This window comes from Sciurus vulgaris, assembly GCF_902686455.1.
Source record: "Sciurus vulgaris genome assembly, chromosome: 3".
In the NCBI taxonomy this organism is placed as follows: Eukaryota; Metazoa; Chordata; class Mammalia; order Rodentia; family Sciuridae; genus Sciurus; species Sciurus vulgaris.
Window position 1 is genome coordinate 17,244,749 of NC_136463.1, and position 23,635 is coordinate 17,268,383.

Genomic DNA, 23,635 nt, shown 5'->3' on the forward strand with positions numbered 1-23,635 from the left:
ATCTTGTGACATCATAACCTGATAATGTAGTATAACACATCACTTACGTGTCAACAAATCTGTGCTACCAAAGTAGCACATACAGTAATAAGTACACACTTTGTGTTAAGTACAAAACACTTAATAACAATGGTAAAGGACTATGTTAATAGTTAATGTATCAACTCTACTATGTTTTTTTATCATTATTTTAGAGTAAACTCCTACATTTACTGTAAAATACCATGCCATGTTACAAGGGCGGCAGCCTCAAATATCTTGTTTACCATGTGTCTTTTTTTTTTTTTTTGGTCCCAGGGGCACTTAAACCACTGAGCCACACCTCAGCCCTTTTTATTTTTATTTTTATTTTTTTATTTTGAGACAGGGTCTCATTAAATTGCTTCAGGCCTCTCTAAATTGCAGTTGGCTTTGAACTTGCGATCCTCCTGCCTCAGCCTCTCGAGTCATTGGGATTACAGGAGTACACCACCACACCTGCTCAATATTAATTTCTGACAAGTTTCCAGGTGATATTTATGTGGCTGGTCCTGGGGCCACACTTTGACACCCAATACTTTAAAATTTGAACATGTAAATTGTCTACAAATAATTTGCTGGCAAGCCTTTATCATTCATGCTTCCCACCAACAAAACTTAGGTTACACTGACAGTTCTGTGAGGTTGCACAAGTTCCTAAATAATGTCCAATTTAAAAAAAAAAAAAAAAAACTCAAACTCTTAGTAATAATCTAATCATTTTGAAAGCATTATTAAGTCTAAAGAAAAGCTCTGGATTCTGAAGGAAGCTTCAGTTTACATAGTAGTCATCATTCTGTTATACTTGGAAGCATTCTTACTCTAAAATAATCATTCGTGAGGCAATAACACTTATTCTTTTTACCCAGAGGAAACAGAAATAACAACACAGGAAGCACTGGACAGCCTTAGGCCAGTTCTTTTTGGAAAACACATTTAATTCACTGTTGCACAACTCAGAGGAGGTGGTCAGGAAGGCACTTAAGTAATTTCAGGAATACTTAACAAAGAGAAGTGTCTGGACAGTCTAGGAATGACTGAGAGGTAAGGATCTGACTCCTGATACAGCAACTTGTCAGGAATGTTAGGTTTCCTAACTGTTGTCCACAGACCCTGAGACTGGACATAAAATTATTCCCAAAAGAGCTGGGCAAAATCCCTTTGTGCTGTGTTGCTGATGCCAAAATACGATTTAAATGTTCACCCTATGCCAAAACTAACCTCTATTTCCTATCAGGCAAACAAGCAACACTGGTCTTCAAGGCCTATAAGCCTCATCCCAGAAGCTCACATAAGATTTCATGATTTTTTTTTTCGTCCTTGGGATACACTGTCTTCCTCCTTCCATAGAATTTCTTGATGTAAATCATCTTATCGAAAGAAAATGTCCCACTACTACTCTGATGGACTCTGTCTTGATAGCCAAAGGTTACAATTAGCTTCTGAACTTCTTGGATTTGTGATCATCCTTCTTCCGTTATTTGTTCTTCCGCACATTCCCATCTCCTACTGTAAGGGTAATGTGCAGGTGAGACAGGGCTCAGTCATTAGCCTCATTTGTAATTTCAAGGCTTATTCTCAGTGTTAACAACTGAATCAGCTATTTCTTATTGACTTGAATATACACAAATAACTAAGACATAATAACTAAGTGGAACTTAAGTGCTACATCAGGAGATATACCTGCTAACAAAAGTTGGAGAAGGGGTTCTGAGATAGGATAGAATGAGGAAGAGATTCTCCTTGAGAAGAATGATAGGGAATGGCATCTGCTCTTGCCAAAGCCAGAGCTCTCAGATTTTCCAGCTAAAAAGCAAACACTAGAAATATCCCACAGGATTTTTTTTTTTTTTTTTTATGCAGTGCTTGGCATCAAACCCAGGGTCTCACACATGCTAGGCAAGGGTTCTACCACTGAACTGCACCCCAGCCCCATCCCACCCCCACAGAATCTTGACTTCATGTTTGATGCCATTGAGCTTCCAGCATCTTAGAATGTTAAATTTGACCTTCAAGATTGGCTCGTCCAAATCCATACTTTTTACAACTAGAGAACTGAGCCCCAGGGAGAAGAAAGTGACTTGCCCTAATTAGCGTTAAAGATTTCTTGGCTGTGACACCGAACACAGGACTCATATTTTTCTCCTTACGCAGATCTTTCCTTTTCTGAGGGCGGTGAGACGGGTTTTTAATATGGGATGAAAGTCACCAGTGGAGCAATTGCTCTTGCTCTTGCTGGGACAACAGAACAGTCCATCCCCCTCAGGAAAGGTCCAGTATGTCCATACCTCCATCCGCACAGGCTCCCACGAATCAAGAGCCCCTTAGAGACCCAGCAACTGGGCAGCAACTTACCACGAATGATGCCAAATGGGAGTGCCCGTTTGCACCCCCGTCGGCATGGCTTTTTATGCTTTCCTTTGTCATCAAATAAAATTACAAATATAAAGTGTGTTTATATACATGTTCCTTTAGAGTAAGCAAACCTCATCATGGTTCAGGTGCTCCCATGAGAAAAATAAAATAAAATTGCACTTGTGGCCTCTCAAATTAAAGACTGAGTTAAAACAAGGTTGTCCTGCCCATAGGGAGAGAGGCCACACATGCTGACCCAACTGGTCCATCACTGTGTCCTGGCACTTACAGTCAACAGACTCATGGGAATGACTCCTGCACAAGACCCCCACGAGGTAGGTAAACGCAGTCACCCCCATGGATGGATGTAGCACACAGAGGCCCAGGCTTAGGTTAAGGAGGTGCCTCGGACATGCGAAGAAGTCTGAAGGGGAGGACCAGACCTCTGGTGCTGACCATAGCACCCTCCCTTGGAAGAAAAGCATTTGGTCAAAAGAGAAATCCCCAGTACACAGCAAATGTCCACAGCAGCAAGGGTGTGGAAACGGGAGGGAAAGAGAAGGTGCTGGTCTAAGGAGGACCCTGTGACCAAACCTCCAGGGTAGAGCTGCCAGGGAGGCAAATCTAAAGGGCCGTGATTATGAACTGGGGGAAGCTGGCACATCCCGAGCCATGCAGGACCCCTGAGTGGCCCTGCCTTCCTCGCGCCCATCAGATTAGTGTATATTAGGTGGCAAGGACTTCCTTTACAAGAGAACCATAGCTGGACTCAGATGGTAGCAAAAGGCACAGGAAGCTCTCCCCTGACTCCTGAGGGAAAGGGAAGGAAGCAGAAACAGAGGACAAAACCCGGCTGCACAGCCCCACAGTTCCTGAGAGTCAGGCCCGACAGCCATAAACTTACAAGCTCAGGACTGAGCCAGGCTTGGCATCCTTTTCTCTGAAATGAGAAATCTTGGCGCTGCCCTTTTCTTTAAGGAGAATGGCCTGATAAGGAAAGCTGGCTTCTCACTGAGGTAATGAAGAACACCTCCTCAGCTCCATGCCACCCTCAGGCCAAGCAGGACTCGTCCCTGCAGGAGGCATCTGAGAACAAAGGCTGAGGAGCTGTGCTCTGGGGACACATCACAAATTTTAAATTAAACTTTCCCCCACGCGTTACACACACACACACACACACACACACACACTTCCAAATACTGACATCCTCCCAGCCCACCCCACTCTAAGCCCAAATCCCGCCCCACAAATGCTGTCCTCTGTAAACATGACGGCAGAGATGCCCATCATCTGGCATAGTCTGATGATGATCTGATGATGACCTCTTGTCATTAAGTACCCCGGTAGGTGATATTGGTGAAGGTGGACGTGGCCTCTTTATACAGCGGGTTGTTGGCCTGTGGAGAGAACAGGAGAGCGTCTTAGGGTCAGCTCCTAGGTGCTCTCATATCCCAAAGGTTTCCTTTTCACCTGAGAGGGTTGCCCAAGACCTCCTCTGGCACAGGGGTTAAAGTCAGTCCAGCACTCTGGCACTCCCAAAACATTCTAGAACAGCTTGTACCCGAATCTGCCCTGCTTCCTCCTCTCCCCTACTCTCCCTTTTGTTTTTCTCCCCTTTTTCCTTAGTGTGGCAGGGCCAGCCAGTGTGGGGCAGAGAGAGGAACGCAGAAGGCAATGGTCAGAACACCTTAGACTGCTTTTGCTGAAAAGACTCTGTTCGTTTTCATCTCAACTCTTCAATGATTACCCACAAAACTGTCATGTTATCAGGGAAAAATAAACCCCTCACTAGGTTTCCCAAATTATTTTCCAACAAAAAGTGACAAATCCCATGAAGTTAAGTAGTTCTTTCTCTTTGTATTTTGTTTGTGTGTTTTTGTTTTGTTATTGTTTTGGTTTTGGTTTTGGTTTTGGTATTAGAAATTGAACCCAGGGGCACTTTACCACTGAGCTACATCCCTAGCCCTTTTTATTTCTTATTTTGAAACAGGGGCTCACTGAGTTCTTGAGGGTCTGGCTAAGTTGCTAAAGCTGGCCTTAAACTTGTGATCTTCCTGCCTCAGCCTCCTGAGTTGCTGGGACTATAGGCATGCGCCACTGCACCTGGCCACATAGTTCTTACTGGTAACTTTGAGAAGCCTAACACATTCTTCTTTATTTTGGAGACTCGGGATGCTCTGCATGGTCTTAACAGAAATATCCCAGTTTCTTAAAATCATTGGGTACAAAGCTCTGGGATCACCACCAAATGGGAACAAACTTTTGGTCTAACCCTGGACATTCAAGGAGCCAAATGTCATGTGGAAGGTCCAGAAAATAGTTAAAATGTGGAAGATGAGCCAAAGGAGAATACTGTGGAATCAGTATATAAAAAGTTCTCAACAAACACTTGTTTGATTGAGTTAATTCAGGATAAACAACAGGAACCATAAGAGAAGAGTCTGATTTGGAAACTACCATGTGGTGGGAAAAGAAGAGAATGAGGTAGATTGAGGTCCTGCCACTATTCCTAAGAGGCTGACTCCAAAACAAAGTCCTATAGTTACCTAATTCCCTCCCATGATCAGGTAAGCTACTGAACTCCCCTGCACTCAGTTCTCTTACTTATAAAATGGGAACAATAATATTGCCCCCCACCTCGGTTGTTACAGGAATGAAATAAGCTAATATGTAAAAAAAAAAAAAAAAAAAAAAAAAAAAAAGCATTTAGAACAGTTCCCAGCACATGGTAAACCCTCAGTAAGTGTTAACTATTGTATTTTTTTCTGTTCGTTTTTAATGCTTTGGACTTCAGTACTATATAATGTATTGTGTGTTCTCAATATAGGTTTGTCCTGTCTCCCTCAACTGAAGACTAAGTTTCTTTTTCATTTCTTCAGTGTTGGAGCAGAGCTGGGTCCTACTTGTTCAATCAGTTCTCAAGACATGGCCCATGGTCACTGTGTGATAGAGGATCAGGTGGTTTTCAGGAAGCTTAAAGACAACAGTGAGACCATCTCCCAGAGCAGAGGATAATCTGAAAACTACAATGCTGGCTGACCCTGGCCACTCTGAGTATTCCCACTTCAGGTTCTTGAGCCAAAGACTCAGGAAAATACCCAGCACAGCCCAGCCTCTTACTGTGTCCCATTTTGCTCTGGCTCGTTCTTCCTCAAATTTAGCAAACTCTTTCCGGTCATGGATGGTGATGAGGAGCTTCCAGATGAGCAGAGTTGCAAGGCCGATGAGCAGAATAGCCCCCATCACTGAGAGCAGGACCACAAGGATGTCAGGACCCTTGGGACACTCTGCAAGGAAGAAGCAGAGAGCAGGAATCACTTGAACTGGCTAAGACTGTAAGGCCTTCAGTGTTACTTCAGAGTAACGATGCACTGGAAAGACCTCTGAAGGGAACGGGACAATTTCAAAACATAAATTCATTGTTCGTTTTTAAGGGGGCAATCTTTAGGGAGGCAATAAGCTGTCCTGAGTAATTTAAATCTGAGGTCTCAAGCTGATCACACGTGCACAGTTCACCCAACCATTCGTTTTAAAAATGATTTGTCCAGGCTCCGTGGCACACACCTGTAATCCCAGCAACTCAGGAGGCTGAGGCAGGAGTTCAAAGCCAGCCCCAGCAACTTAGGGAAGCCCTAAGCAACTCAGTGAGACCTTGTCTTAAAATACAGAACAGGGCTGGGGATGGAGCTCAGTGGTTAAGCACCCCTGAGTTCAATCCCAAATACAAAAAAAAAAAAGGATATGGCAACTGAGGGTGTAGTCCAATGGTAGAGTACTTGTCTAGCATCCAAAAGGCCCTGGGTTCTATCCCCAGGATCACGCACACCAAAAAGAGGAAAAAAAAAAATCAAAAGATTTGGAAACACAAGAACATACATCCCTACAAAGTGGCCATCAACTAGAATTGAGAACAGTTGCCCCTTTTAGCTGGGACACGTTGTTTTCTATTTGTGAGAGTCCTCACCACGCTCCTGTTTCTCCCCTAAACAGAGGCAAAGGGTGACTTGTCCTTGTGTCTGTACCACTGTGCACTCTGGGTTTAAATCCTGGCTTAACGCTCTGTACTGCATGACATTCAGTAAACTAACTTTTCTGGGTGTCTGTTGGAGAATGGCTTCACATTCACTTTATGGGTGGGGGCCTTGCACAGGCTGGGCAAGCGCTCTACTACTGAACTATACCCCCAGCTCTTCAAACTCACTTTAAAAACGTGGTAAGAGTAATACTTAAGTGAAACATACTTAAAGACATGAGAGCAATACCTGGCAAAGAATAAGTGCTCAATAAAATATGAGCTACCATTGTTACTAGTGTTCTTCTTATACCCAGCTGTTTTGTTTATTTGCCCACTTACCTCCTGTAGACATTTGTGTCTGTTAACTGTGGTTCAGATATGTACATCCTTAAGGACTATGAACCTAGAGACCTTTTTAGCATGCTTAGAGACTAGGAAGCCTGCCAGCCATGATAATCTTAGGAGTTCTTTCTCAAATCTTTTGGTCATCTAAAGTCCTACCCTATTGTAAGCTGACTTCCTGTTCAGCCTCAATAACCAAAGCAGACAGAGGTCCATCATCCCCCTGAGGTTCAGCTGATTATCCTGTGCAGATCTCTGTTTCCCATAAACCTCAGGTGTCTGACAGGTGACCTCACTCTGGAAACCTCAAGTGTTATGAAACTAGGTGTTTGATATATGGGTATTGATGAGTCTGGAGAGGAAGTCACACCCACTTTCCACACTGTCTCCCACCTTCTTCTCTAAACATACACTCTGTGCTCACCACACATTGCACAAATGCAACCACCACCACAAACCAAGCTGGCCATTTCCCAACCCACCAAATTACACCCTGTCTATAAATAAAGGAGCGCCTGGAGAGAGGCCGTGAGGTTCCGGTGTCCGAGTTCCCAGGAGTGAAGGGCCCCAATTTTTCTGGGAAAAGCAATTATGAATTCTCTGGAAGAATGGGACAGGGCACACCTTCAAACCTCAAAGTGAAATCTCTTCCATTCTACATGTTAGTGTGGTCAGGACAGGTAGACTCCCAGGAGGTATTCAGGTGAAAGCAATCGGTTATCCATCTGTACCAGCAGGGGTGGGTTGCTTCCCAGAAACAGAAGACAAGATCAGGTGGTCTCTGAAAGGCCTCCCAGACATAGCAGTGGACCCAAATTGAGTGACCCAAGGTCAGAGAAGTCTGGGTAAGGTTGACAGATTTAACAAACAAAAGTATAGGAAGCCCAGATAAATTTTATTTTCAGATAAACAATGAATTACTTTTTAGTATAAGCATGTACCAAATATTGCATGGAACATATTCTATTTTATCTGGAAACTCTATTTGGGAGTGAAGAGGGCCCAGATCAGGAGCCCATTCCATGTGGCTACACCCCACATGGCCAATGCCTAACCATTTGACATATTCCCTTTACTGCCCTGCCAGGACTCAGGCCTTCAAAGAGAGCATCTGCAAAGCTATGAGTTGGCAAAGAGAAGAAAATAATCTCCTACTATGCTCTGGGACCCCAGCTGCTACAATCTCCTCAAAGTCAGAGTCCCTAGAAATGGTTGGGGCTGGGGGTAAGAGGGAGACAGAGCCCGGACAAGCAGAGAGGAAATGTGGGTCTCTGGACCTAGGGTCCCCTAACTTTGTTGTTGTTGTTGTTCTTTTTACATACACATGACAGTAGAATGTATTTTGACGTTATACTAGGGTCCCATATCCTGACGTGGAGGAGTGGGCCTAACTGGCAGGGCACCAGAGTTACCATCGTCTCTGTTCCCCACAACTTCAGGCAGTAGACTGCAGTCTCAAAATCACAAGCCAGGGCCAGGGTTATAGTACAGGGGTAGAGTGCTTGCCTAGCACATGTGAAGCACTGGATCAATCCTCAGCACCACATTAAAATGAATAAATAAAATAAAGGTATTGTGTCCATCAACTAAAAAAAAAAAAAAAAAAAAATCCCAAGCCAAATGATTTGGATAAGTGGTTGAACAGGGGTACCAGCAATGACTGTGTAGCAAAGAGATGAAATACTGTTAGACCCAAAGCAAAGGACATGACACCCTTCTGGAACAAGTACAGACAAGGTGCAGCAGGGCAGGTGAGAGATGTGAGGAAGTCCTGGTCAAACCATTCCACACCTGCTGGCTCACAGACACATCCCTTCCCATGTCAGCTGCCCTTGGAGTCCACTAGTAAAAGTAAGGTTATGCCCTTTCTTAACCTTCCTTCTCCCACTAAAGAGTAACAGCTCTGGGAAGGTCTGAGGACAACATTCCAGATGGGACACTGTGCACTCCTCCACCCATGGATACAGTAACGCCCCTGATGACATAGATGTGGCAGCTCTTTCCCAAGGAAGGGCGACCCTGGGTAGCTCCTCCAGACTTTCCTTCCTCCTTTTTCCCACCTCATTTCCTTCCCTCCCCAAGCAGCCAAAGTTCTCTTAGTAGATAGCAAGAATGTGCCTAAGTCTACTTGTCCTCTAGGAATAATCAGTTCTAGCAAATCATTCAAAATCCCTTTAAAAACTAATTTCTTGGTAGATGCACAGGGATATGGCCATGGATAAGACAGACGTTGTTCCTGCATTTGCGAAGTGTATGGTCAACTGAGCAGCTGAGCTGATTGAAGGGAGCAATTTAATTCTAGTGAAATGAAGGCCCTTCTAAGGGAAGCACAGATACCATGAGAGGCAAACAGAAGAACAAAATCTAGTCAGCAGGTGGAGGCCAGTGGGGTCTGAGAAGGCTCCCTTGGGGGAAGTGATGAGCCTAAAAACAAGAGGCGACTCAAATGCTGGGGTGTAGCCCAATTACCAGGAACACCGATAACACAGAGGTGTAGAGATATAGATTTGTGGACATAAGGCAGAGCTCAGGACTCTTTTTTGTTGCTGGGAATTGAACCCAGGGCCTCACTCTATTACTAAGTTACAACCCCAGCCCTGGACTGCTTTTTAACAAGAAATATGTTAAAGTTTGAGAACCACTCTCTTGGACCAAGGGCTAGCAAATTATATAGGGATGGGAATAGGAAAGACAGGAGAATGGACATAACTTTCCTATGTTCACATATGAATACATGACCAGTGTAACTCCACATCATGTACCACCCCAAGAAACAGGATCCTCATTAGAATAGTATACTCCATGTATGTATAATATGTCCAGATACAACTCTAGTGTCAGTAAATCTAAAAAGAACAACTAACAAAGAGAAAAAAGATACAGCCATGTCCATGCACTTACAGAATGTCTATACTGCTTTCCTATGCTACCATCGCCGAGTGGAGCATCCACAGCAGAATCCACATGGCCCTTGAAAAATAAAACATTTTGGTTTTTTAGAGAAAAAAAAAATCTGGCCCCCTTGTGTAAAGATGATTTGAAGAAATTCCTACAGCTATGAATGTCAAGATACCAAGTGATTCAAGTTCAGCCTTCCAAGATTGTTCCTTGGTTCCCTATGTTTGCCCAGCCCTCCACCATCAATAGTCCTAGCCCTCTGCAACTGGACATTCTTGATTTCCATGTCTGTCTCACCCATGGCCGGTGAGTACCCTGTCTGCCTTATTTACTGTTATAGTTTCAGCACCTAGCATAGTATCCATCATATAGTAAGTATTTAAAATTATTTTCTAATGATTCATATCTTAATCTGTTGTGTAAGGGAAAGGAAGGTACATGATTTGGATATGCTTTGACTGTGTCCCAATTCATGTGCTCAGAGCTTTGTTCCCAGCATGGTGACATCAAGGTGGTGGAAACCTTAAGAGGCAGAGCCTAGCACAAAGTAATTAGGTCATTAGGGCACTGCCCTTGGAAGGGATTAAGGTAGTTCTTATTGGACCCCTGTTAGTTCCCACAATGACAGATTGTTATAAGAAGAGCAAGCCTGGTATGGGGGTATCGTTCAATGATAGAACACATGCCTAACGCGCGGCCCTGTGTTCACAGACAGCATTCACCATGTGGTGATACAGCCAAGGAGGTCCTCACCAGAGGCTGAACTGATGAACCACTGATCTGGGACTTCCAGCCTCCAAACTGTGAACCAAATGAACTTCTCTTCTTATACATCTCTCAGCCTCAGGTATTTTCTCATAGCAACAGGAAATGGATGAAGACGGAGGCCATGAAGGTGGTAAGGCGAAGCAACCAAATCCAGTTGTTGGGTGGTAATTGACCTGTAGTGGGCCTTTGTATGATGAGGTGGACTCCTCCTACTTCCAAAAGGTCTTAAGAGCAAGTATTTTTAGTCCTTTTGGTGTTCAGTGCAGCCTTGACTCAGCGCCAGAAACCCGGCACTACATACGGGCATCGACCTGGTGGATTGGTGCTCCCACATCAGGCCTTCCTCTTACAGCAGCAGGCAGGGACCCCATGGCAGCTGTCTCTCAGCAGAACTTATGCCATGGGCTGTAAAGCGCTAGAATTTAAATTCCTTATTTCTGACGTTATTGCCTACAAAAATGCCATGAAAGGGCTGTGGACATGGCTCAGTGGCAGAGTGCTGGCCTAGCAGGCATGAGGTACTGGGTTCATCCCCAAAACAGGGGAAAAATCAGTCATGGCATATTTTGTTCCTTGATGACCTCCCATACCTACCTTCTTCCTCTCCTTACCCACCTTTTTATCTTGCCACCTCTCAATCAGAAAGTCACTCTTTTGCTAATACTTAAGTTTATATGTCCCCTCGCCAACGTGATAGACTCTCACATCACTTTTAAGGCCAGGCTCAACCTGTTCCATTTAAGAGGAGTGGTGAGTAGAAATTCCTACCTAAGATTGTTCCCTCTCCCCAGGGTGAGGAAAGGCCTCCGGTTCGCTCACCTGGCTCTTCCACCACATACAGGATGGACTTTCCACTAGCATCTTCATAGTACTGGAATCTGACAACGCAGTCCTCCTCATTCTTGTAGGTACAGTTCACTGCATCCTTGCCAGTGTCCTCTGGGGAAGGGAGGGGAGAATATGGAAGAATGAAAAACCAGTCACTTCCTAGAAGATGACAGCTTTCAAAAACTCTTCCAGAGGACTTCTACAAAAGCATGTGACAGGAAACCCTGTGCCTGATATTAGGCGAGATGCCCAGGTTCAAGATAGCTGGCATGCCTGGCAATTGCCAGTCACTGACCCTTGCTGATGTATTTTGTCCCTCACGGGCCCTTCTTGGTTCTTATTCCCTCCTCTGGAAGGAGCATGATATAATAATATTATACGTTTTGATTCAAATCCTGGCTCCACCACCTCTCAGTTGTGTATCTTGGATAAGTTATTTGACCTCCATCAGTCTCTCCTTCATCTATCTATAAAAGGAAAATGATCTGCCCACCTTACAGGGTTGGTGGAGAATTTCATGCTTAAAATAAATAGACTTTAACATACAGTAGGTGTTTCTTCCCTTCTCTTTCTTTTCTCTGCTTGCTCAATAATTCTCAATAGTTTGCTTACACAGCATGTGTAGCTCTTCTGTGTCTGTTTCTGATCCTGTGTGCCTCCCACAGTGTGCAGGTGAACCCTCAGACCTGTTATTCTGTCGATGACACTGTGGGTCACCCTCCACCAGCCGCACTGCATCCTATACTGAGGAAACCAGATAAGCAAAACTGACACACAATGAAATTAAGAAAATGTGCCAAGATTCCACTGCAAATAAGTGATGGAGAGGGACCAGAACATGACTCACAAAACACATCAGTGGAGGGCTGGTGTTATAACCCAGTGGTAGAGGGCTTGCCTGGCATGCATGAGGCACTGGGTTCAATTCTCAGCACCACATATGAATAAATAAAAGGTCCATAAACAACTAAAAAAATATTTAAAAAAAAAATACATCCAGTGGACCTGAAGTCAACAGGCCATCAGTGCTGGTCCCTCAGCACAAGGGAAAGAGTAAAGATCTCAGGATTCAGTTCTCAATGCAGGATTCCCTTCTGTGGGCAAGGTGATTTTCTTGAGACTCAGTTTCCTCATTAACAAAATAAAAATAACAATAGTACTATAGTTCTACTTCATTAGGTCTGGAGAACAATATGTAACATGTATGAAAGATGCTTTTATAATTTTCATAAGTTATAAAATTTCCTATATGTGAGCGTTTACCTTTATGATTATTATGGTAGTGAAGGAGGTGGGTAAAGAAATGCTTATCAACTAATGCTCACCTGGTCTAGATGATAAAAATACCTTGGGGCTGGGGAGATAGCTCAGTGGGTAGAGTGCTTGCCTTGCAAGCACAAGGCCCTGGGTTCGATCCCCAGCACCGCAAAAAAAAAAAAAAAAAAAATACCTTGACGTCTTAGCATACCTTCCCTCTGGGCTAATCATAGAAGTGTAGTCTCCTCCAGAGGAAAAACTCCCTCTTCAAACTCAATCCCCCAATCACCAACTCCCCCCCAGCCCACTTCTGGGCCAAAAGGTTCAGAAAGCTGGCTGTTTTCCATAACACTCCCACCAAAAGCTGATGCCTGGCTGTCTCACTAGGGCTCTCGCTGAAAACACATTTCCTGCCTTTGTGGGAGATTGCTATCTCCAGAGAGACTGTATCTCCCTGGCACCACCAGTGCCTCACTGGCCCAGATAACCACATCAGATGTGCTGGCAGCAATGAAGATCATCTTTAAAGTCAAGATGAAGTACAAAGAAAAATAACTGCAGGCAAGAATTTTGTTCCCCACTGTTTGTATTCCTGTCTTATCTGAGGGGGATCCCAGAAAGCCAAAAGGGCTTCGGGATAAAGAGATTTTGGTAATGACCATAAGGGTGAAGGATTCCCTCCACACCAGCCTAGGCATTGATTAACATTTTTTTTTTTTTTTTCTGGGTGCTGGGGATGGAACCCAGGGCCTTGTGCTTACAAGGCAAGCACTGTACCGACTGAGCTATCTCCCCAGCCCCTGCTTAACATTTAATAAAGTGAACCAGGCAAATGCTCACTAGCCTATTAGGCTATGGTGATGACCATCATAGGTGACTATTTCCCAGATCTGTACCTCAGTTTCCCTATTTGGGGTACATTATCTTCCTTTCTTTGGGGGTGGGGTGAAGTTAGGGGTGCCCAACTTATACACCCTTTACAAGTTATACACAGGTTTTTGCTGAGTCTGTGGGCTTCAGGAATCAAAAATGGGAAGGCCTGCTGGACACATTAGAAGGGACAAAGGAGGTCTCCCAAGAAAGCTAGCTTCATTTCGTGCCTGCTGTACATCAGGCCTACATGATGGTTCTTGAAGCAGGAATTGCTCTTCCACTTTATAGATGGGTGTTGGACAGGTTCTGGGACTGAAGTGGAAACATTTAGAACCAAGATGTGTGAGGCACTGAGGCCTGCTGAACTTACTAAGCTCTTTCACAGACTCGATCTCGTCACGGCAATAACGGGTACAGGTGTTTTCCTCATGAAGGACTCCCCGGTCAAACTTCTTACACTCCACACACTCCCTAAAGGAGAGAGGACAGAGCAATTAAAACAAGGGAGGAGCAACCGAGGCATGTCCCAGTGCATCTCTGACCTCCAGGTACCCAGAAAGCTGCTCCTCAGTTTAAAAAATTTGAAAACACAACACACACACACACACACACACACACACACACACACACCCTGAAAGATCATCCTGGGGCCCAAATAGTCAAGTGTGGGGTTCAGGAGTAAAGGTGTCCTCCTCACCCAAGGCAGAACCTGACAGCCAGAGGTCCCAGGTTCTTTGTTAAGCTTCTTCATGTCCCATCTAGGATATGTGAGCTCTACACACTTCAGGGAGCCTTAAAGTCACAAAATTTTGGGGGCCAGTACAAAATGAAATTTTTGTTCAGAAATTACTAAGAACAGTGACAACACAACATGCAAAGGCCCTTCCCAGCGTGGGCCCTGTATGGCTAGCTGCACAGGTGCACGCCATGACTCCATCCTGCTTAAAGTGGAAGAAGAATGGCAGCTCTCTGGAGTTGGGCTTCCTCTGTCCCACCAGCAGGTGAAGTGTGTGAGCTGCCCCTGCTCCACAGTGTCCTCCACAGCTCCAGCCCTGCAACTCCCACAGACTCAGAACATCAGCACTGGAATGTTCCAGAGCATACCTGGTTGAGCCTTCCTTCCTGAACTCAGTAGTATTCAGGATGCCACCCTAGGAGAGAGTTTGCTCCAACTGGAGTCCAGCTAGTGCTACTTCAGCCCCTTACAGTTGTCTGTACCTCCAACTCCCCAGAGAGGAGAGAAGCTATTGGGCAGGAGCAAACTCTTCTCCCTAAAGCTTCGGGGAGTAAGAGGTAGAACCTTAAGAGTTGGGGATTCTAGTCCAGGGGACTCTCTCCCCGCTCCCAGACTCCCAACTCTCTCCAAACTGCCCACTCACTTCTTAAAGGTGCAGGCATCCGGGCAAGTGGGACATTTCTCACAAGTGTCCCCGTAGGAGCCTGGCTGGATGCAGATGCAGCTGCCACATTCACACTTGCCCCGGCCGCTACACAGCAGCCCATTGCTGGACATGCAGGTGTCGGTGCGTGTGGTGCAGTTGCAGTAGTAGCCAGTCCAGTCGGAGTCACACAGGCAGTCCCCACAGCTGCACTGGCCGTGCCCTGAAAGCACACAGCCCAAGGGTGGGTCAGCTAGTGATCGTCCCACTCCCATGGAAGCCTGCCACAAACTGCCACCCCTCTCTCCCAGCCAGACAGATGATGATCCTCCAGATCAGCAGGGCGCTGGCTCACTGTGAGGGGAACCCTACCCAATGGGGACAAACTTGGCTTTCTGGGTGTTCCAAGGTGTGGCAGGTCTTGGTCTGAGTCCCTGCAGAGCAAAGGAGTCTCCAGAGCTGAGTCTCCTCCCAAGATTCCCACCCTTTCTCTTGCCCTTGAATCCCTCTGCCTTCTCTACCAGCTTCCAGTCTGAGAACAAAGCAGCTCTTCAGCCTTGAGAAGTGGCACAGCACTGAGCAACAGCCTGGAGCCACAGCCTGCAACAACAGAGGGTACCCAGAAGCCTGGATAATATGGCCTAATGACAGCAAAGTGACCCTCAGGCCCCAAACTACTTCCCTTTGACCTGGCACAGGCTGCTTCTCTCTCCCGCCAGACCTGAGGAGTCTACCCTTGCCATCACTATCTTTTCCCAGCTGGGTTAGACACCAACATAGGCTCCAATTTGAAGAGCTGGTCCCTCCACTAACAACTCAGCCACAGATGTCTGTTATTCTGTTTCTCAAATCGGCTCAGTGCCACCCTGAGAGGTGAGCAGCAGGGATCTGAGAAAGCATGCACAAGACAGGAAAACCTCGACACAGGGGCCACGGAGGACTCGAGATACCCCAAGCACAGGGAAGGGAAGATACGCAGAGTGCCCCAAGGCATGGGGGCGTCCAAGGGGCAGACAAAAGGTACCAAGAGCCCATGGAGTCAGCCAATGGAGTCGAGTAAGCAGAAAGAGCAAATGTAGCCTACCTCCCAGCTTGCTGAAGGCCAGAGCTCTTAACTAAATCCCGGGAATGCCACAGAGAAAAGACAGCAGAGAACAAAAGAAGCAAGATTTTCCTGAGGAGAGCAGTATAGACAATCATTAGCAATGACCTTGCATAGCCCAGTGGCCTTTGCCAAGCCTCTGCTGGCTCATCCTTGTTCCTCCTCTGCACTCAAAATTTGCAGATATATTCTCCACAATCAATTGCTTTTGAGTTGCAGACACAGTTCAACTGTCTCCAACATCACCCATACATCTTGTCTTTCTTGTGCTGGTTCTCTTCTCAGTACAGAATAGGGTGCCTTGGCAGCATAGTAGGAAGGTCTTAGAAAGCATTTAGACAAAAGAACTACATCTGTGTTCCAAAGCAACCAAGGAAGCAAATCTTTCCAGTGGAACAAAAACCACTACAAGGGTAATAATGCCCAAGAACATTTGTTGAGCATTTAATAAGTGTCAAGTTCTTCAATATGTTATCTTACTCATTTCTTATAACCCTGTAGTATCAAAGAGGTTAAGTAACCCATCCAAGGCCACACAACTTGTAAGTAGCAGGAGCAGGGCTCATAGATCATAGGTGGCACTTAGTCAAACATCTCTCCATTACTCTGACTTTAGATCCGAGTGCTCAGCCTCTATGCAGTATTATAAATAATGCTTTTCCATATTTATACTCATATGGTTTTTCCAGAAGACTGCCATAACATATAGAGAAAATGGAGTAAGTAAAAGTAAAAGATGGAGTTCAACTGGCTAAATTTGACCAATTGAGACGTGCAGAAAAGTCCAGTAACTGGGCTTGATACCAGTGAAAAACTACTAGAAGAGAACATTTTAGGAATTCAGATTTACTGAACTATTTGAGTGGATGGCACAAGAAGGAAATGTCTCACTGCTGTGTTTGTGGGCCTCATTGAGGATGTTTCCATCCCTGGTCCCTACTTGGTCCCATCGCTAGACAATTCTAATTATCTCTCCTTTTCCAGGTCATCCTCAATTCAATCCACCCTTCCTCTGTATCCACGATTCTCCTTTTTTGGTTTCTAACACTTGGTGCTTTTTGACAGCTCGTTGTTTTGAGGGGCATCCTGTACGCTGTAGAACGTTTAACATCCTTGGACCTGCAAAGGCTCCATACTGCCTAAAGGATTAAGTCCAGCGTCTTCAGCAAACACATAAGACTTTTACAGTGAGCTCCACATACTTCATCACCCACCTGACCTTTCCACACGTTAGCTATCACACAGAGGTATTCATTTTCTCCACTATCCTTATTTCCTTGCATTCCTGTTCAGGCTGTTTCCCTCTCCTAGAGTGTCCTTTCAGCCTGTGACCACTACCAAACTCCTACTCAACCTCAAGGCCCAACTCAAATGTTTATTCACTCAGCAACTTTTTTTCTGACCTCCTCAGACAGAATCAACTGTCTGCTCCTGTGTTCTTCCACTGCTCCTTCTGTCCTTATTTTATGCCCATTTGCTTTCCTATTTCTCTTTCTAAATTGTGAGCTCCTTGATGGGAGAGAATAGGCCACATTAATTTTTCCAGTAATGATTATCATCAAATCTGCTACAGAGTAGGCACACAATCAATGTTCACTTATCCATTCATTCATTCATTCAACAAATAGTTACCACATGGTGGGCACTGGAGACTCAGCAATGAATAAGGCAAAGTCCCTTCTACCATGGAGCTTACAGCCTAGTCAAATTTCTGGAAAACCCATAATATCAACCAAGCTATGCCCTGTGTTATATTATTATAGCATTGCAAAGAGCTCTCAGCCCTGGTGGGGAGATCTGTTCACCTCACTACCGAGTGTAGGAATGGAAGGGAGCCTGGGGTCAGGGTCAGACTGCTTAACGGCAATCATTCAAATTCATTAACTGCATCCCCCCTGATATTCATTTTACAAGACTTTAAAAGTTGGCTCCTAAACCCCACAGAAGGTGACTCATTCTCCAGAATTCTAAATCAGGAAGAAGCATAATAAAAATCTGATTGTTATCAGAAGAAAGGCAGGGGCAAGGGGAAGTAACCTGAATTGCTCTGGAAGCCACATCACTTTGTGAGTAGGTGGCCCCCAGGAGGTGGAGGAGGGATGGTACTGAGCCCTGAACTAGCTGGCACCTATGCCTCCAATGACCCCACAGGGTGCAACCAGTGTCCCTTGGCCCCTGTGGGTCACCTTTGCCCATGACCCCAGAACCACCCTCTAGTAACCACACTGGCATTCAAGACTCAAACATACCAAAAATAAATAAAGGCACAAATAAAATATGACTCAGTTTTGCTGCCTTGGAAAGAGGTCTGTTTCCCAGGAAGGATAGGGAACACAAGGCCAGCTGCATGTATATCCGGAGGTCTGGGATGGCAGGAGGGTGGGGAAGGCAGACAGCCACTGAGTCTTGAGGTTGGGTTCCCTAGAAGGACAGCGTGTGGTGAGGATTCTTGTTCAAGAGACTCACTGGGGAAGTGGAAAGGAGGAAGGGAAGTAGTCTAGGGCAAGAGGCAAAAGCCAGCAGGAATATGGTCTCAGACAGAGACTGCTTTCAGCCTGAGTCCACTGTGGGCTCTGGAGCATGAATGGCACCATAGAGCCAGGCCCACCTTGAGGCAAAGGGACTGGCCTTGCCCCATGCCTGAGGGAGAGGCAGTTCCTGTCGGCCCCAGGGCAAGCTGCAGAGAAAGGACAGCTGTGAGCTATTACAGTCAACCCTCACAGCAGCTGGGGGATGGGTGTCCCTGCCACCAGAGTGGGGCCCCAGGGTGTCCACTATGCCTTGCTTTTGGCCACAGCTCCTGGTTGGGAAAAGACCGACACTACAGTGGTTTGGCGGCACTCAGAGGCCTCGGCCTCCTCAGAAACCCTTGTCCCACAGTGTTTCCTTTGTGAGGCAAAACAAAGTGATCTTTGACAAGATGATCTGCAGGGCCAGCCAGGGAGTGAGGCTGGGAGTGGAAGTGGGCAGTCAGAGCCAGCAGGCTGACCCCCAAGCCCTGGTAGAGTCAGCCCTTAAAAGGCAACCAACAGTGTGGTAATGTCAGAGGATTGGCACCCCTCCAAAAGGGAGGCTATCCTGGGTTCACAGGAAAGTCAGAGTGAGGGAGACAGACCAGAAATGAGTGGAAGAGAGGGAGGCAGGGAAGAAGGAAGAGCGCTGGGGAGCAGGTCAGAGGGACTGTGATCACCCCTCCCTGCGTGGCTGGACTTCCGGCTGACTCATTGTTCCACTCCTTTATGACCCAGCCTTCCTTTGAGACTTATCACACGTCCCACCTCCTCCGTGAAACTGCCCAGGCCTCCCCTATCCACAGCGAGTCTCCCCAGGGTGGAGTCCTATGGGGCAGATTCCTATAAGACGCCCCCAGGACCAGTGACAGATCTGCCAGATTCTGCCTCATGCTGTGAATTATGCTAGGTAAGTGAATGAAGCACAAGCTCTTATTAACACCTCTCTATCCCTGCTCCACAGCACAGAACCTGTTCACACAGGGTGCCTGATAGAGGCAGCGAGTGGAAAAGAACCTTGAGGTCTGGGGATGTGACTCAGTGGGCACTTGCCTGGTGTATGACCCCCCCCCCCCAAAAAAAAAAAAAACCACCTTGAGGGAAAGGCTGCACTCCCCAATGGGTAAGGCAGGGGTGCTGATGGTGGGCAACACTGCAGACCACTCCTACAGTAGGGAGGGAGTAGGCCCGGAAACCAGCTGCCATGATCAGTGGCCAGGGGCTAGGAAAATGGCCAAGTCACATCAGTCCTGCCTCACGAGCCCCTGATTGCAGCAAAGAACAGGCGACAGGGCCAAGAACTCTGATAAGGGGCAATGACAAGCTGGGCTATAGCTCTGAGAGGCAGGAATTGTGCATCTGACCCCTGATTCACCCCTATGGACCAAATTCTGGCACGGAGCGGTGCAGGATGAACGTGCACCCCGAGTCCTGTTACTGAGGATGTGATGACAGCACTGCAGGGGTCCAGATGTGAGGCTGGCCAGCACCTGACGCCCTGGCAAGAAAGTGGTAGAGGGATGGCTGCTGAGGACACCCAGGTTCCCCCATGGATTGGACTGGAGTGTACCGAGGATGAGCTGTTCCTGCATCCACATAGGCAGGAACCAGGGCTTCTGACCCGGGCAGCTTTCTTTTCTGGCTTCAGTAGGGCCATCAGCCAAAGGAAACACACTTCTGGCTGCAATCCCTCCCGCAGCGCCTCACAACAGACCAAGCCCCAGAAGAGAAGCAGGGGTGCCCCTAGCAGGCCACCTGCAGGCCTCTCCCGCAGCAACCGCCCTGGCTCTCAGTTCTAACCTTCTCCCCTTGGATCTCCCACTCCAAACTTGCCCATTTCCTTTGATACTTTCAATATGATGTAAGTACTATTAAATATTAAAATGAGCTGAAATTCCTGCCTTACCCCCTAATTCAAATTGTCATTATATGTTTTCATTTTTGAGCACCTGATCTCTCTCTCTCCCCCCACCAATCTCTCTAATATTGGTATCATTTTCCTCCAACCCTCTCTCAGATTTTTTTGCCATAAATAGGGGAAACAGTGTTTCAACTCCAATTAGAATGGCAATTATCAAGAATACAAATAATAATGTGTTGGCAAGGATGCAGGGGGAAAAGGTCTACACTCATACATTGTTGGTTGTGACTGCAAATTGTGTGCAACCACTATGGAAAGCAGTATGGAGATTCCTCGAAAAACTAGGAATGGAGCCACCATATGACCCAGCTATCCCACTCCTTGTCATATATCCAAAAGATCTAAAATCAGCATACTATACAGATGCAGTCATATCAATGTTTATAGCAGCACAATTCACAATAGCCAAGCTATGGAACCAACCTAGGCACCCATCAACAGATTAATGACTTTTTTAAGATGTGGTATATATACACAATGGAGTATTACTCAGTCATAAAGAAGAATGAAATTATAGCATTTGCCAGTAAATGGACAGACCTGAAGAACAGGTGCTAAGTGTTAATAAGCAAGACCCAGAAAGTCAAAATAAGGGGCGGGGGGGTGGCAGGGAAGAAAAGAAAAGGGAAGTGTTTCAACAAAATAGAAGAAAGATCAGTGGAGTACAGAAAGGAGATCAAGGTGGAGAGAGAAGGGATGGATAAGCAAAGAAACAGGGGAATGATTCTGCCCTAACTTTCCTGTGTACATACATACATACACTTCAGTGAATCTCATTATTGTATCTCCACAAGGCACTAATAAAACAAAAACGCTAATTAAATAGCAGAAAGATCAGTACAGAGAGGGAAAGGAATGGGAAGGAAGGAAGAAGAACAGTGAAAAGGGGACCGAGTGAGGGCAAATTATAATCCATGCCTTCTTATAATCATGCCAAATGAAGCCTAATGTGATATGTAACTAAAAAGAAGTAATAAATAAATAAATAAGAAAAGGAGTCGCTTTATGTTTCCAGGGCACGCTGTAGAATGACACGGATTTATCTTTTCTAATCAGGCTTTTTTTAAGGGCCAAGGTTAATGTTAAAGTGAACATTTGTGTCAATTAGTTCAGCTGGTTAACTCCAACGCAGGATGAAGCTAGTCTGGGACATAGATCATCATAGGAAGCAACTATAACCTCTATGTTCAACTGGCCATAAAAACATAACCATAAACCAGTTCCAACCAACATGCAAATGTCTGCAGTCCGTTGCAAAAATGATTAAACTAAGATAATTATGACCCAGCCAAAAATCCATCTCCAAAGCCCAAGAAAAAACCCACATTGCTCATTTGCCCTCTGAAATTGTTGCCAGCATATCTACAGATAAAGTATTAGCTTAACTTCTAGCTGGACAAGTACACAGAAGTGGTCTTTAGGGCAGGGAGAAACCAGTTTGAGATTATTGGTAGGCTTTCAAGATTTTAATGAATTTTGTAGTGAGGACAGTTAATCATTCAGCAGGTAGAAGGACTCAAAATGATACACCCCAGTTTGTAGCCAGGAACGCTCTATGGTGACCCTTATCCAGTAGAACTTTCTGCCCTGTTGAATTGTTTTATATCTGTGCAAACACATCACCACTAGCCACTCAAGGTTACTGACAAAAGAGCTAAATAATGTTCAGTCTCAATTAATTTAAACAGCCTCGTGTAGCTGAGTGGTTACCATACTGATAAGGTAGATGTGGCATCTCGAAAGTAATAGTTTAAAAACATAAAAGAAATAAAAGCAACAATGCCAATTGCAACAGATGGTACCAAAATAGGTCTAACACTTAAGCCGCCACCATCCTCCAGAACATTGTCCTAAGCATATTAGTTCATTAAATATGCCTCCAAAGTCTTGCATATACAATTTTCCAAGTCTCTTGAAACATAAATCATGTAAAATTATTACTAACTTATTACTAACTTTACTAACTTTACTATCATAATGTTCTGATACGTATTTTCTGTCTATTCTAAATCTTTAATCATTTCATCACTCAGTGATTTTTTTTTTTTTTAGCAGAAAAGGTGTTAGTCCCTATACTCAAAAAGATCAGGAACTAAACATTGCCAGAGTAGGCAGAGGAAAGAAAAGAGCCTATATCTATATCTATCTATCTATATCATCTATATCTATCTATCTATCTATCTATCTATCTATCTTTTCCGTGAAGTTTCCCCACTCTTTCCTACCCTATTCCAGGTAGGAGAGACGCCCTCAGGAGCAGAGGCTGGTTTTAGCTTCTCGTATCCTATAAGCAAAGGAAAAGATCAATCCGCCACCTTCCCCCGTCTGCTCTTCAGCCCTGGCCGTGGAACACCGTCTGGGCAGCTCTGCCCGCCCCGCCTGTTTCTGGAGCTACCGGCGCATGCGCACGTTTAGCCACGCTGCTAAGTGGAGCGTCGCCGGGCCTGCCTTCCACTCACCTGAGCACAATCTCCCCCTTGTAGCGGACACAGGAGAAATCGTCGCATTCGCAGTATTTGCCGGTGATCTTGCCAAAGTCACTGCTGTGGCAGACGCACTGGCCGCAGAGGCACTCGCCCCGCTGGCTGCAGACGGGCTGGCCCTCCTTGGGGCTGCACTCATCCTGCTGAGACGGGCGGTAGTCCTCTTCTGAGCACTCGCAGTGGGACCCGGCCAACCGGGCCCACAGCGGCACACCCCACACTCGTAAGGTCCATTGCCCATTGTTGCAGCGGCGGCTGTTAAGGCTCGGCGTAGGCCTGGCAGGTGCAGTCGCAGTCGAAGGTGACCTGGACAGTGAGGCTGTCCTTGAAGCCCAAGGCTTTATGGTAAAGGACTTCTCCTTTTCCTGGGGGCAGCCGCGGCACCTTGGCCTCAATACTGAAGCTCACCTGGATGGAAGGCCAGATGGGATTCAGATTGAAAGTGTCCCAGTTAACACTCAGGCCCCCGAAGAGAAGCAGCTATTCCCTGCCCCTGCCAAGGAGTACCCACATGGGTTGTCTAATCCTCCTGTGGTCTAGAGTTCCTCAGCCTTTCCCACTACCAAACTCTACAAAGCAAAAACAAGAACATAAGGGTTAGCTGTGCCATTGTGACATATCTGGCTGAACACAGAGACATGTTTTCAGTCAAGAAAGAGAAGCCTGTTTCCACACATGTGAAATAAACCAGCTCAAGAAGAACAGAACCAGTGATCTTGTGACCACTCTGCCCTGACCAGCTAAACTAGCCAGATTGATTACATAATATCAGCAAGGCACACGAAGCACAATTTGGCAGCACACAGTGTCACAGGGTCGTCAAACATAAGCTGAGGTTCTACTGTTCAATTTCCACATAACATTTCATCACAGGTCAAAATTTCTA

The 23,635-nt window shown here is 45.8% G+C and overlaps 1 pseudogene across 1 annotated transcript in view; it reads right to left on the bottom strand.

Moving 5' to 3' along the window:
* Positions 1 to 757: 757 nt before the first annotated feature.
* The window catches only part of LOC306658232 (integrin beta-3-like), a 28,668-nt pseudogene continuing 5,790 nt past the window's right edge, over positions 758 to 23,635 (bottom strand). The window contains exons 6-11 of the transcript XR_013767007.1: positions 22,726 to 23,157; positions 14,734 to 14,956; positions 13,725 to 13,825; positions 11,216 to 11,335; positions 5,494 to 5,660; positions 758 to 3,770 (exon numbers count right to left, since the gene is read on the bottom strand). The product of XR_013767007.1 is annotated as an integrin beta-3-like (transcript). The remainder of the gene's footprint in view (positions 3,771 to 5,493; positions 5,661 to 11,215; positions 11,336 to 13,724; positions 13,826 to 14,733; positions 14,957 to 22,725; positions 23,158 to 23,635) is intronic.